Genomic DNA, 13,854 nt, shown 5'->3' with positions numbered 1-13,854 from the left:
CTTTTCTTTTCTTTATGAAAATGTCACTCATTATTGCCAATGTGTCCATCAAAAGACTGGTGTGCATTTTGAAGAACAATTATTTTTGAATGACAACGATGGAGAAGGGAAGAAAAAACAAAACAGAGGAGTCCGCTTTTTGAAATAATTTGTCATTGTTTGGCGAACTTCTTCCTCAAAAACACATTTGCAGCACAACATTTTATTTTCAGTTAAAAAAACAGAATGTGACTGCTGTGGATGTAATTCTATATCTCTGGTGTGTAATCTTTTCTCGTTTTTTTTCATCAGGAAAACATTGTCCAAAACACATATTTGTTTGGATAAAGGTGGGAATTTTCAGAAACTCATCTCCCATTCGGGGAACATAAAAATAGAATTTGACAGCTGTGGAGATAAAATTAATATGAACATTAAACTCCAAATCTTGGAATGGAAATGATTTCAATGAAATGCACAAACATGAGAATGCACTTTCAGCAACTGAAAGGGAAGAAAAGTATCATGAGGAAAGCGAAACAAAGAAACCAGCCAAAAGGCAAAAATAAACAATAAAAAGAAAGGAAAGTACACACTGATTGCTTCATGGAAAGCTTGTAGAAATTTTATTTTTATGAAGAGGGGATATCGCTCAGTGGTAGAGCATTTGACTGCAGTTCAAAATGTTCTCAATTCGAATCTGAGTGTCCCCTTCATTCTCAACATTTTGACAGCAATATTTTCATGAAATTCAACAAATTCAAAGGAGTATTTGTGAAATATTTGATGAATGTTGATGTTGGCTTCATTGAACACCTTGTCAAAATAAATAATGAAAGAATATGCAGAATTGGAATTGCAATGTCGCTTTGTATTTGCAAATAATTTAAAAACAAATTGTATGCAAATTATTAAAAGACTCTTACGTCGACAACTTGACTTTTCTGGATGAGATATCAACAGCAGCTTATTTTTAAATCAAGACTTTTGTATTCTTCCTGAAAATGTCACTCATTATTGCCAATGTGTCCATCAAAAGACTGGTGTGCATTTTGAAGAACAATTATTTTTGAATGACAACGATGGAGAAGGGAAGAAAAAACAAAACAGAGGAGTCCGCTTTTTGAAATAATTTGTCATTGTTTGGCAAACTTCCTCAAAAACACATTTGCAGCACAACATTTTATTTTGAGTTAAAGAAACAGAATGTGACTGCTGTGGATGTAATTTTGTATCTCTGGTGTATCATCTTTTCTGGGTTTTTTTCATCAGGAAAACATTTTCCAAAACAGATATTTGTTTGGATAAAGGTGGGAATTTTCAGAAACTCATCTCCCATCCAGGGAACATAAAAATAGAATTTGACAGCTGTGGAGATGAAAGTAATATGAACATTAAACTCCAAATCTTGCAATGGAAATGATTTCAATGAAATGAATACACATTAGAATGCACTTTCAGCAACTGAAAGGGAAGAAAAGTATCATGAGGAAAGCGAAACAAAGAAACCAGCAAAAAGGCAAAAATAAACAATCAAAAGAAAGGAAAGTACACACTGATTGCTTCATGAAAAGCTTGTAGAACTTTTTTTTTTATAATGAGGGGATATAGCTTAGTGGTAGAGTATTTGACTGCAGTTCAAAATGTCCTCAGTTCAAATCTGAGTGTCCCCTTCATTCTCAACTTTTTTTTTTATAATGAGGGGATATAGCTCAGTGGTAGAGTATTTGACTACAGTTCAAAATGTCCTCAGTTCGAATCTGAGTGTTCCCTTCATTCTCAACTTTTTTACAACAATATTTTCATGAAATTCAGCAAATTCAAAGGAGTATTTGTGAAATAATTGATGAATGTTGATGTTGACTTCATTTAACACCTTTTCAAAATAAATAATGAAAGAATATGCAGAATATGAATTGCAATGTAGCTTTGTATTTGCAAATAATTTAAAAACAAATTGTATGCAAATTATTAAAAGACTCTTACGTGGACAACTTTACTTTTTTTTTGCTGAGATATCAACAGCAGCTTATTTTTAAATCGAGACTTTTGTATTCTTCATGAAAATGTCACTCTTTTTTGCCAATGTGTCCATCAAAAGACTGGTGTGCATTTTGAAGAACAATTATTTTTGAATGACAACGATGGAGAAGGGAAGAAAAAACAAACAGAGGAGTCCACTTATTGAAATAATTTGTCATTGTTTGGCGAACTTCTTCCTCAAAAACACATTTGCAGCACAACATTTTCTTTTGAGTTAAAGAAACAGAATGTGACTGCTGTGGATGTAATTCTGTATCTCTGGTATGTAATCGTTTCTCGTTTTTTTTCATCAGGAATACATTTTCCAAAACACATATTTGTTTGGATAAATGTGGGAATTTTCAGAAACTCATCTCCCATGAAGGGAACATAAAAATAGAATTTGACAGCTGTGGAGATAAAAGTAATATGACCATTAAACTCCAAATCTTGCAATGGAAATGATTTCAATGAAATGAATAAACATTAGAATGCACTTTCAGCAACTGAAAGGGAAGAAAAGTATCATGAGGAAAGCGAAACAAAGAAACCAGCAAAAAGGCAAAAATAAACACGAAAAAGAAAGGAAAGTACACACTGATTGCTTCATGAAAAGCTTGTAGAACGTTAATTTTTATCAAGAAGGGGATATAGCTCAGTGGTAGAGCATTTGACTGCAGCTCAACATGTCCTCAGTTGAAATCTGAGTGTCCCCATCATTCTCAACTTTTTGATAATAATATTTTAATGCAATTCAACAATTTCAAAGGAGTGTTTGTGAAATCTGTGATGAATGTTGATGTTGGCTTCATTTAACACCTTTTCAAAATAAATAATGAAAGAATATGCAGAATTGGAATTGCAATGTAGCTTTGTATTTGCAAATGATTTGAAAACAAATTGTATGCAAATGATTAAAAGATTCTTACGTCGACAACTTGACTTTTTTTTTGCTGAGATACCAACAGCAGCTTATTTTTAAATCGAGACTTTTGTATTATTTATGAAAATGTCACTCATTATTGCCAATGTGTCCATTAAAAAGACTTGTGTGCATTTTGAAGAACAATTATTTTTGAATGACAACGATGGAGAAGGGAAGAAAAAACAAACAGAGGAGTCCGCTTATTGAAATAATTTGTTATTGTTTGGCGAACTTCTTCCTCAAAAACACATTTGCAGAACAACGTTTTATTTTCAGTTAAAGAAACAGAATGTGACTGCTGTGGATGTAATTCGAAATCTCTGGTGTATCATCTTTTCTCGTTGTTTTTCATCAGGAAAACATTTTCAAAAACACATATTTGTTTGGATAAAGGAAGGAATTTTCAGAAACTCATCTCCCGTGAAGGGAACATAAAAATAGAATATGACAACTGTGGAGATAAAAGTAATATGAACATTAAACTCCAAATCTTGCAATGGAAATGATTTCAATGAAATGCACAAACATGAGAATGCACTTTCAGCAACTGAAAGGGAAGAAAAGTATCATGAGGAAAGCGAAAGAAAGATACCAGCCAAAAGGCAAAAATAAACAATAAAAAGAAAGGTAAGTACACACTGATTGCTTCATGAAAAGCTTGTAGAACTTTTTTTTTATAGTGAGGGGATATAGCTCAGTGGTGGAGCATTTGACTGGAGTTCAAAATGTCCTCAGTTCGAATATGAGTGTCCACTTCATTCTGAACTTTTCGATAGCAATATTTTCATGAAATTCAACAAATTCAAAGGAGAATTTGTGAAATCTGTGATGAATGTTGATGTTGGCTTCATTTAACACCTTTTCAAATTAAATAATGAAAGAATATGCACAATTGGAATTGCAATGCAGCTTTGTATTTGCAAATAATTTAAAAACAAATTGCATGCAAATTATTAAAACACTCTTACGTCGACAACTTGACTTTTTTTTTGCTGAGATATCAACAGCAGCTTATTTTTAAATCGAGACTTTTGTATTGTTCCTGAAAATGTCACTCATTATTGCCAATGTGTCCATCAAAAGACTGGTGTGCATTTTGAAGAACAATTATTTTTGAATGACAACGATGGAGAAGGGAAGAAAAAACAAACAGAGGAGTCCGCTTATTGAAATAATTTGTTATTGTTTGGCGAACTTCTTCCTCAAAAACACATTTGCAGAACAACGTTTTATTTTCAGTTAAAGAAACAGAATGTGACTGCTGTGGATGTAATTCGAAATCTCTGGTGTATCATCTTTTCTCGTTGTTTTTCATCAGGAAAACATTTTCAAAAACACATATTTGTTTGGATAAAGGAAGGAATTTTCAGAAACTCATCTCCCGTGAAGGGAACATAAAAATAGAATATGACAGCTGTGGAGATAAAAGTAATATGAACATTAAACTCCAAATCTTGCAATGGAAATGATTTCAATGAAATGCACAAACATGAGAATGCACTTTCAGCAACTGAAAGGGAAGAAAAGTATCATGAGGAAAGCGAAAGAAAGATACCAGCCAAAAGGCAAAAATAAACAATAAAAAGAAAGGTAAGTACACACTGATTGCTTCATGAAAAGCTTGTAGAACTTTTTTTTTTATAATGAGGGGATATAGCTCAGTGGTGGAGCATTTAACTTGAGTTCAAAATGTCGTCAGTTCGAATATGAGTGTCCACTTCATTCTCAACTTTTCGATAGCAATATTTTCATGAAATGCAACAAATTCAAAGGAGAATTTGTGAAATCTGTGATGAATGTTGATGTTGGCTTCATTTAACACCTTTTCAAATTAAATAATGAAAGAATATGCAGAATTGGAATTGCAATGCAGCTTTGTATTTGCAAATAATTTAAAAACAAATTGCATGCAAATTATTAAAAGACTCTTACGTCGACAAGTTGACTTTTTTTTGATGAGATATCAACAGCAGCTTATTTTTAAATCGAGACTTTTGTATTGTTCCTGAAAATGTCACTCATTATTGCCAATGTGTCCATCAAAAGACTGGTGTGCATTTTGAAGAACAATTATTTTTGAATGACAACGATGGAGAAGGGAAGAAAAAACAAACAGAGGAGTCCGCTTATTGAAATAATTTGTCATTGTTTGGCGAACTTCTTCCTCAAAAACACATTTGCAGAACAACGTTTTATTTTCAGTTAAAGAAACAGAATGTGACTGCTGTGGATGTAATTCGAAATCTCTGGTGTATCATCTTTTCTCGTTGTTTTTCATCAGGAAAACATTTTCAAAAACACATATTTGTTTGGACAAAGGAAGGAATTTTCAGAAACTCATCTCCCATTAAGGGAACATAAAAATAGTATTTGACAGCTGTGGATATAAAAGTAATATGGACATTAAACTCCAAATCTTGCAATGGAAATGATTTCTATGAAATGCACAAACATGAGAATGCACTTTCAGCAACTGAAAGGGAAGAAAAGTATCATGAGGAAAGCGAAACAAAGAAACCAGCCAAAAGGCAAAAATAAACAATAAAGAGAAAGGAAAGTACACACTGATTGCTTCATAAAAAGCTTGAGAAATTTTATTTTTATGCAGAGGGGATATAGCTCAGTGGTAGAGCATTTGACTGCAGTTCAAAATGTCCTCAGTTCGAATCTGAGTGTCCCCTTCATTCTCAACTTCTTGACAGCAACATTTTCATGAAATTCAACAAATTCAAAGGAGCATTTGTGAAATCTGTGATGAATGTTGATGTTGGCTTCATTAAACACCTTTTCAAAATAAATAATGAAAGAATATGCAGAATATGAATTGCAATGTAGCTTTGTGTTTGCAAATAATTTAAAAACAAATTGCATGCAAATTATTAAAAGACTCTTACGTCGACAACTTGACTTTTTTTTTGCTGAGATATCAACATCAGCTTATTTTTAAATCGAGACTTTTATATTCTTCATGAAAATGTCACTCATTATTGCCAATGTGTCCATCAAAAGACTGGTGTGCATTTTGAAGAACAATTATTTTTGAATGACAACGATGGAGAAGGGAAGAAAAAACAAAACAGAGGAGTCCGCTTTTTGAAATAATTTGTCATTGTTTGGCGAACTTCCTCAAAAACACATTTGCAGCACAACATTTTATTTTGAGTTAAAGAAACAGAATGTGACTGCTGTGGATGTAATTTTGTATCTCTGGTGTATAATCTTTTCTCGGTTTTTTTCATCAGGAAAACATTTTCCAAAACAGATATTTGTTTGGATAAAGGTGAGAATTTTCAGAAACTCATCTCCCGTGAAGTTAACATAAAAATAGAATTTGACAGCTGTGGAGATAAAAGTAATATGAACATTAAACTCCAAATCTTGCAATGGAAATGATTTCAATGAAATGCACAAACATTAGAATGCACTTTCAGCAACTGAAAGGGAAGAAAAGTATCATGAGGAAAACGAAACAAAGAAACCAGCAAAAAGGCAAAAATAAACACGAAAAAAAAAGGAAAGTAGAAACTGATTGCTTCATGAAAAGCTTGTAGAACTTTCTTTTATCAAGAGGGGATATAGCTCAGTGGTAGAGCATTTGATCGCAGTTCAAAATGTCATCAGTTCAAATCTGAGTGTCCCCATCATTCTCAACTTTTTGATAATAATATTTTCATGAAATTCAACAAATTCAAAGGAGTGTTTGTGAAATCTGTGATGAATGTTGATGTTGGCTTCATTTAACACCTTTTCAAAATAAATAATGAAAGAATATGCAGAATTGGAATTGCAATGTAGCTTTGTATTTGCAAATGATTTGAAAACAAATTGTATGCAAATGATTAAAAGATTCTTACGTCGACAACTTGACTTTTTTTTTGCTGAGATATCAACAGCAGCTTATTTTTAAATCGAGACTTTTGTATTATTTATGAAAATGTCACTCATTATTGCCAATGTGTCCATTAAAAAGACTTGTGTGCATTTTGAAGAACAATTATTTTTGAATGACAACGATGGAGAAGGGAAGAAAAAACAAACAGAGGAGTCCGCTTATTGAAATAATTTGTTATTGTTTGGCGAACTTCTTCCTCAAAAACACATTTGCAGAACAACGTTTTATTTTCAGTTAAAGAAACAGAATGTGACTGCTGTGGATGTAATTCGAAATCTCTGGTGTATCATCTTTTCTCGTTGTTTTTCATCAGGAAAACATTTTCAAAAACACATATTTGTTTGGATAAAGGAAGGAATTTTCAGAAACTCATCTCCCGTGAAGGGAACATAAAAATAGAATATGACAGCTGTGGAGATAAAAGTAATATGAACATTAAACTCCAAATCTTGCAATGGAAATGATTTCAATGAAATGCACAAACATGAGAATGCACTTTCAGCAACTGAAAGGGAAGAAAAGTATCATGAGGAAAGCGAAAGAAAGATACCAGCCAAAAGGCAAAAATAAACAATAAAAAGAAAGGTAAGTACACACTGATTGCTTCATGAAAAGCTTGTAGAACTTTTTTTTTTATAATGAGGGGATATAGCTCAGTGGTGGAGCATTTGAATGGAGTTCAAAATGTCCTCAGTTCGAATATGAGTGTCCACTTCATTCTCAACTTTTCGATAGCAATATTTTCATGAAATGCAACAAATTCAAAGGAGAATTTTTGAAATCTGTGATGAATGAGGATGTTGGCTTCATTTAACACCTTTTCAAATTAAATAATGAAAGAATATGCAGAATTGGAATTGCAATGCAGCTTTGTATTTGCAAATAATTTAAAAACAAATTGCATGCAAATTATTAAAAGACTCTTACGTCGACAAGTTGACTTTTTTTTGATGAGATATCAACAGCAGCTTATTTTTAAATCGAGACTTTTGTATTGTTCCTGAAAATGTCACTCATTATTGCCAATGTGTCCATCAAAAGACTGGTGTGCATTTTGAAGAACAATTATTTTTGAATGACAACGATTGAGAAGGGAAGAAAAAACAAAACAGAGGAGTCCGCTTATTGAAATAATTTGTCATTGTTTGGCGAACTTCTTCCTCAAAAACACATTTGCAGCACAACATTTTATTTTGAGTTAAAGAAACAGAATGTGACTGCTGTGGATGTAATTCTGTATCTCTGGTGTATCATCTTTTCTCGTTTTTGTTCATCAGGAAAACATTTTCCAAAACACATATTTGTTTGGATAAAGGTGGGAATTTTCAGAAACTCATCTCCCATCCAGGGAACATAAAAATAGAATTTGACAGCTGTGGAGATGAAAGTAATATGAACATTAAACTCCAAATCTTGCAATGGAAATGATTTCAATGAAATGAATACACATTAGAATGCACTTTCAGCAACTGAAAGGGAAGAAAAGTATCATGAGGAAAGCGAAACAAAGAAACCAGCAAAAAGGCAAAAATAAACACGAAAAAGAAAGGAAAGTACAAACTGATTGCTTCATGAAAAGCTTGTAGAACGTTAATTTTTATCAAGAAGGGGATATAGCTCAGTGGTAGAGCATTTGACTGCAGCTCAACATGTCCTCAGTTGAAATCTGAGTGTCCCCATCATTCTCAACTTTTTGATAATAATATTTTAATGCAATTCAACAATTCCAAGGAGTGTTTGTGAAATCTGTGATGAATGTTGATGTTGGCTTCATTTAACACCTTTTCAAAATAAATAATGAAAGAATATGCAGAATTGGAATTGCAATGTAGCTTTGTATTTGCAAATGATTTGAAAACAAATTGTATGCAAATGATTAAAAGATTCTTACGTCGACAACTTGACCTTTTTTTTGCTGAGATATCAACTGCAGCTTATTTTTAAATCGAGACTTTTGTATTATTTATGAAAATGTCACTCATTATTGCCAATGTGTCCATTAAAAAGACTTGTGTGCATTTTGAAGAACAATTATTTTTGAATGACAACGATGGAGAAGGGAAGAAAAAACAAACAGAGGAGTCCGCTTATTAAAATAATTTGTTATTGTTTGGCGAACTTCTTCCTCAAAAACACATTTGCAGAACAACGTTTTATTTTCAGTTAAAGAAACAGAATGTGACTGCTGTGGATGTAATTCGAAATCTCTGGTGTGTCATCTTTTCTCGTTGTTTTTCATCAGGAAAACATTTTCAAAAACACATATTTGTTTGGATAAAGGAAGGAATTTTCAGAAACTCATCTCCCGTGAAGGGAACAAAAAAATAGAATTTGACAGCTGTGTCGATAAAAGTAATATGAACATTAAACTCCAAATCTTGCAATGGAAATGATTTCAATGAAATGCACAAACATTAGAATGCACTTTCAGCAACTGAAAGGGAAGAAAAGTATCATGAGGAAAACGAAACAAAGAAACCAGCAAAAAGGCAAAAATAAACACGAAAAAAAAAGGAAAGTAGAAACTGATTGCTTCATGAAAAGCTTGTAGAACTTTATTTTATCAAGAGGGGATATAGCTCAGTGGTAGAGCATTTGACCGCAGTTTATAAATGTCCTCAGTTCGAATCTGAGTGTCCACTTCATTCTCAACTTTTCGATAGCAATATTTTCATGAAATTCAACAAATTCAAAGGAGTATTTGTGAAATCTGTGCTGAATGTTGATGTTGGCTTCATTTAACACCTTTTCAAAATAAATAATGAAAGAATATGCAGTATTGGGATTGCAATGCAGCTTTGTATTTGCAAATAATTTGAAAACAAATTGTATGCAAATTATTAAAAGACTTAAGTCGACAACTTGACTTTTTTTTGCTGAGATATCAACAGCAGCTTATTTTTAAATCGAGACTTTTGTATTCTTCCTGAAAATGTCACTCATTATTGCCAATGTGTCCATCAAAAGACTGGTGTGCATTTTGAAGAACAATTATTTTTGAATGACAACGATGGAGAAGGGAAGAAAAAACAAAACAGATGGGGCCGCTTATTGAAATAATTTGTCATTGTTTGGCGAACTTCTCCCTCAAAAACACATTTGCAGCACAACATTTTATTTTGAGTTAAAGAAACAGAATGTGACTGCTGTGGATGTAATTCTGTATCTCTGGTGTATCATCTTTCCTCGTTTTTGTTCATCAGGAAAACATTTTCCAAAACACATATTTGTTTCGATAAAGGAAGGAATTTTCAGAAACTCATCTCCCATCCAGGGAACATAAAAATAGAATTTGACAGCTGTGGAGATAAAAGTAATATGAACATTAAACTCCAAATCTTGCAATGGAAATGATTTCAATGAAATGAATACACATTAGAATGCACTTTCAGCAACTGAAAGGGAAGAAAAGTATCATGAGGAAAGCGAAACAAAGAAACCAGCAAAAAGGCAAAAATAAACAATCAAAAGAAAGGAAAGTACACACTGATTGCTTCATGAAAAGCTTGTAGAAATTTTTTTTTAATAATGAGGGATATAGCTCAGTGGTAGAGCATTTGACTGCAGTTCAAAATGTCCTCAGTTCGAATCTGAGTGTCCCCTTCATTCTCAACTTTTTTACAACAATATTTTCATGAAATTCAACAAATTCAAAGGAGTATTTGTGAAATCTTTGATGAATGTTGATGTTGGCTTCATTTAACACCTTTTCAAAATAAATAATGAAAGAATATGCAGAATATGAAGTGCAATGTGGCTTTGTATTTGCAAATAATTTAAAAACAAATTGTATGCAAATTATTAAAAGACTCTTACGTCGACAACTTGACTTTTTTTTTGCTGAGATATCAACAGCAGCTTATTTTTAAATCGAGACTTTTGTATTCTTCATGAAAATGTCACTCTTTATTGCCAATGTGTCCATCAAAAGACTGGTGTGCATTTTGAAGAACAATTATATTTGAATGACAACGATGGAGAAGGGAAGAAAAAACAAACAGAGGAGTCCGCTTATTGAAATAATTTGTCATTGTTTGGCGAACTTCTTCCTCAAAAACACATTTGCAGCACAACATTTTATTTTCAGTTAAAGAAACAGAATGTGACTGCTGTGGATGTCATTCTGCATCCACAGCATCCACAGTGTGTATCCACAGTGTGTAATCTTTTCTCATTGTTTTTCATCAGGAAAACATTTTCCAAAACACATATTTGTTTGGACAAAGGAAGGAATTTTCAGAAACTCATCTCCCATTAAGGGAACATAAAAATAGTATTTGACAGCTGTGGATATAAAAGTAATATGGACATTAAACTCCAAATCTTGCAATGGAAATGATTTCTATGAAATGCACAAACATGAGAATGCACTTTCAGCAACTGAAAGGGAAGAAAAGTATCATGAGGAAAGCGAAACAAAGAAACCAGCCAAAAGGCAAAAATAAACAATAAAGAGAAAGGAAAGTACACACTGATTGCTTCATAAAAAGCTTGAGAAATTTTATTTTTATGCAGAGGGGATATAGCTCAGTGGTAGAGCATTTGACTGCAGTTCAAAATGTCCTCAGTTCGAATCTGAGTGTCCCCTTCATTCTCAACTTCTTGACAGCAACATTTTCATGAAATTCAACAAATTCAAAGGAGCATTTGTGAAATCTGTGATGAATGTTGATGTTGGCTTCATTAAACACCTTTTCAAAATAAATAATGAAAGAATATGCAGAATATGAATTGCAATGTAGCTTTGTGTTTGCAAATAATTTAAAAACAAATTGCATGCAAATTATTAAAAGACTCTTACGTCGACAACTTGACTTTTTTTTTGCTGAGATATCAACATCAGCTTATTTTTAAATCGAGACTTTTATATTCTTCATGAAAATGTCACTCATTATTGCCAATGTGTCCATCAAAAGACTGGTGTGCATTTTGAAGAACAATTATTTTTGAATGACAACGATGGAGAAGGGAAGAAAAAACAAAACAGAGGAGTCCGCTTTTTGAAATAATTTGTCATTGTTTGGCGAACTTCCTCAAAAACACATTTGCAGCACAACATTTTATTTTGAGTTAAAGAAACAGAATGTGACTGCTGTGGATGTAATTTTGTATCTCTGGTGTATAATCTTTTCTCGGTTTTTTTCATCAGGAAAACATTTTCCAAAACAGATATTTGTTTGGATAAAGGTGAGAATTTTCAGAAACTCATCTCCCATGAAGGGAACATAAAAATAGAATTTGACAGCTGTGGAGATAAAAGTAATATGAACATTAAACTCCAAATCTTGCAATGGAAATGATTTCAATGAAATGAATAAACATTAGAATGCACTTTCAGCAACTGAAAGGGAAGAAAAGTATCATGAGGAAAGCGAAACAAAGAAACCAGCAAAAAGGCAAAAATAAACACGAAAAAGAAAGGAAAGTACACACTGATTGCTTCATGAAAAGCTTGTAGAACGTTAATTTTTATCAAGAAGGGGATATAGCTCAGTGGTAGAGCATTTGACTGCAGCTCAACATGTCCTCAGTCGAAATCTGAGTGTCCCCATCATTCTCAACTTTTTGATAATAATATTTTAATGCAATTCAACAATTTCAAAGGAGTGTTTGTGAAATCTGTGATGAATGTTGATGTTGGCTTCATTTAACACCTTTTCAAAATAAATAATGAAAGAATATGCAGAATTGGAATTGCAATGTAGCTTTGTATTTGCAAATGATTTGAAAACAAATTGTATGCAAATGATTAAAAGATTCTTACGTCGACAACTTGACTTTTTTTTTGCTGAGATATCAACAGCAGCTTATTTTTAAATCGAGACTTTTGTATTATTTATGAAAATGTCACTCATTATTGCCAATGTGTCCATTAAAAAGACTTGTGTGCATTTTGAAGAACAATTATTTTTGAATGACAACGATGGAGAAGGGAAGAAAAAACAAACAGAGGAGTCCGCTTATTGAAATAATTTGTTATTGTTTGGCGAACTTCTTCCTCAAAAACACATTTGCAGAACAACGTTTTATTTTCAGTTAAAGAAACAGAATGTGACTGCTGTGGATGTAATTCGAAATCTCTGGTGTATCATCTTTTCTCGTTGTTTTTCATCAGGAAAACATTTTCAAAAACACATATTTGTTTGGATAAAGGAAGGAATTTTCAGAAACTCATCTCCCGTGAAGGGAACATAAAAATAGAATATGACAGCTGTGGAGATAAAAGTAATATGAACATTAAACTCCAAATCTTGCAATGGAAATGATTTCAATGAAATGCACAAACATGAGAATGCACTTTCAGCAACTGAAAGGGAAGAAAAGTATCATGAGGAAAGCGAAAGAAAGATACCAGCCAAAAGGCAAAAATAAACAATAAAAAGAAAGGTAAGTACACACTGATTGCTTCATGAAAAGCTTGTAGAACTTTTTTTTTTATAATGAGGGGATATAGCTCAGTGGTGGAGCATTTGAATGGAGTTCAAAATGTCCTCAGTTCGAATATGAGTGTCCACTTCATTCTCAACTTTTCGATAGCAATATTTTCATGAAATGCAACAAATTCAAAGGAGAATTTGTGAAATCTGTGATGAATGAGGATGTTGGCTTCATTTAACACCTTTTCAAATTAAATAATGAAAGAATATGCAGAATTGGAATTGCAATGCAGCTTTGTATTTGCAAATAATTTAAAAACAAATTGCATGCAAATTATTAAAAGACTCTTACGTCGACAAGTTGACTTTTTTTGATGAGATATCAACAGCAGCTTATTTTTAAATCGAGACTTTTGTATTGTTCCTGAAAATGTCACTCATTATTGCCAATGTGTCCATCAAAAGACTGGTGTGCATTTTGAAGAACAATTATTTTTGAATGACAACGATTGAGAAGGGAAGAAAAAACAAAACAGAGGAGTCCGCTTATTGAAATAATTTGTCATTGTTTGGCGAACTTCTTCCTCAAAAACACATTTGCAGCACAACATTTTATTTTGAGTTAAAGAAACAGAATGTGACTGCTGTGGATGTAATTC

At 32.5% G+C, this 13,854-nt stretch overlaps 8 non-coding genes across 8 annotated transcripts; all 8 read left to right on the top strand.

The window, feature by feature from the left end:
* The first annotated feature begins 1,580 nt into the window (after positions 1-1,580).
* TRNAC-GCA (transfer RNA cysteine (anticodon GCA)) lies at positions 1,581-1,652 on the top strand. The gene has a single exon. It is a non-coding gene; the product is annotated as a tRNA-Cys (tRNA).
* Positions 1,653-1,680: 28 nt separating this feature from the next.
* Positions 1,681-1,752, top strand: TRNAC-GCA (transfer RNA cysteine (anticodon GCA)). The gene has a single exon. It is a non-coding gene; the product is annotated as a tRNA-Cys (tRNA).
* An 893-nt stretch (positions 1,753-2,645) lies between these two features.
* On the top strand, positions 2,646-2,717 carry TRNAC-GCA (transfer RNA cysteine (anticodon GCA)). Its single transcript has one exon. It is a non-coding gene; the product is annotated as a tRNA-Cys (tRNA).
* A 2,818-nt stretch (positions 2,718-5,535) lies between these two features.
* On the top strand, positions 5,536-5,607 carry TRNAC-GCA (transfer RNA cysteine (anticodon GCA)). Its single transcript has one exon. It is a non-coding gene; the product is annotated as a tRNA-Cys (tRNA).
* Positions 5,608-6,495: 888 nt separating this feature from the next.
* On the top strand, positions 6,496-6,567 carry TRNAC-GCA (transfer RNA cysteine (anticodon GCA)). The gene has a single exon. It is a non-coding gene; the product is annotated as a tRNA-Cys (tRNA).
* A 1,858-nt stretch (positions 6,568-8,425) lies between these two features.
* On the top strand, positions 8,426-8,497 carry TRNAC-GCA (transfer RNA cysteine (anticodon GCA)). Its single transcript has one exon. It is a non-coding gene; the product is annotated as a tRNA-Cys (tRNA).
* A 1,852-nt stretch (positions 8,498-10,349) lies between these two features.
* TRNAC-GCA (transfer RNA cysteine (anticodon GCA)) lies at positions 10,350-10,421 on the top strand. Its single transcript has one exon. It is a non-coding gene; the product is annotated as a tRNA-Cys (tRNA).
* A 913-nt stretch (positions 10,422-11,334) lies between these two features.
* TRNAC-GCA (transfer RNA cysteine (anticodon GCA)) lies at positions 11,335-11,406 on the top strand. Its single transcript has one exon. It is a non-coding gene; the product is annotated as a tRNA-Cys (tRNA).
* Positions 11,407-13,854: the final 2,448 nt, after the last annotated feature.

This window comes from Myxine glutinosa, chromosome 1 (assembly GCF_964187855.1).
Source record: "Myxine glutinosa chromosome 1, kmMyxGlut1.1, whole genome shotgun sequence".
Classification (NCBI taxonomy): Eukaryota; Metazoa; Chordata; class Myxini; order Myxiniformes; family Myxinidae; genus Myxine; species Myxine glutinosa.
The sequence above is the reverse complement of the archived record's forward strand: the minus strand, read 5'-3'. Positions and strand labels throughout refer to the sequence as shown.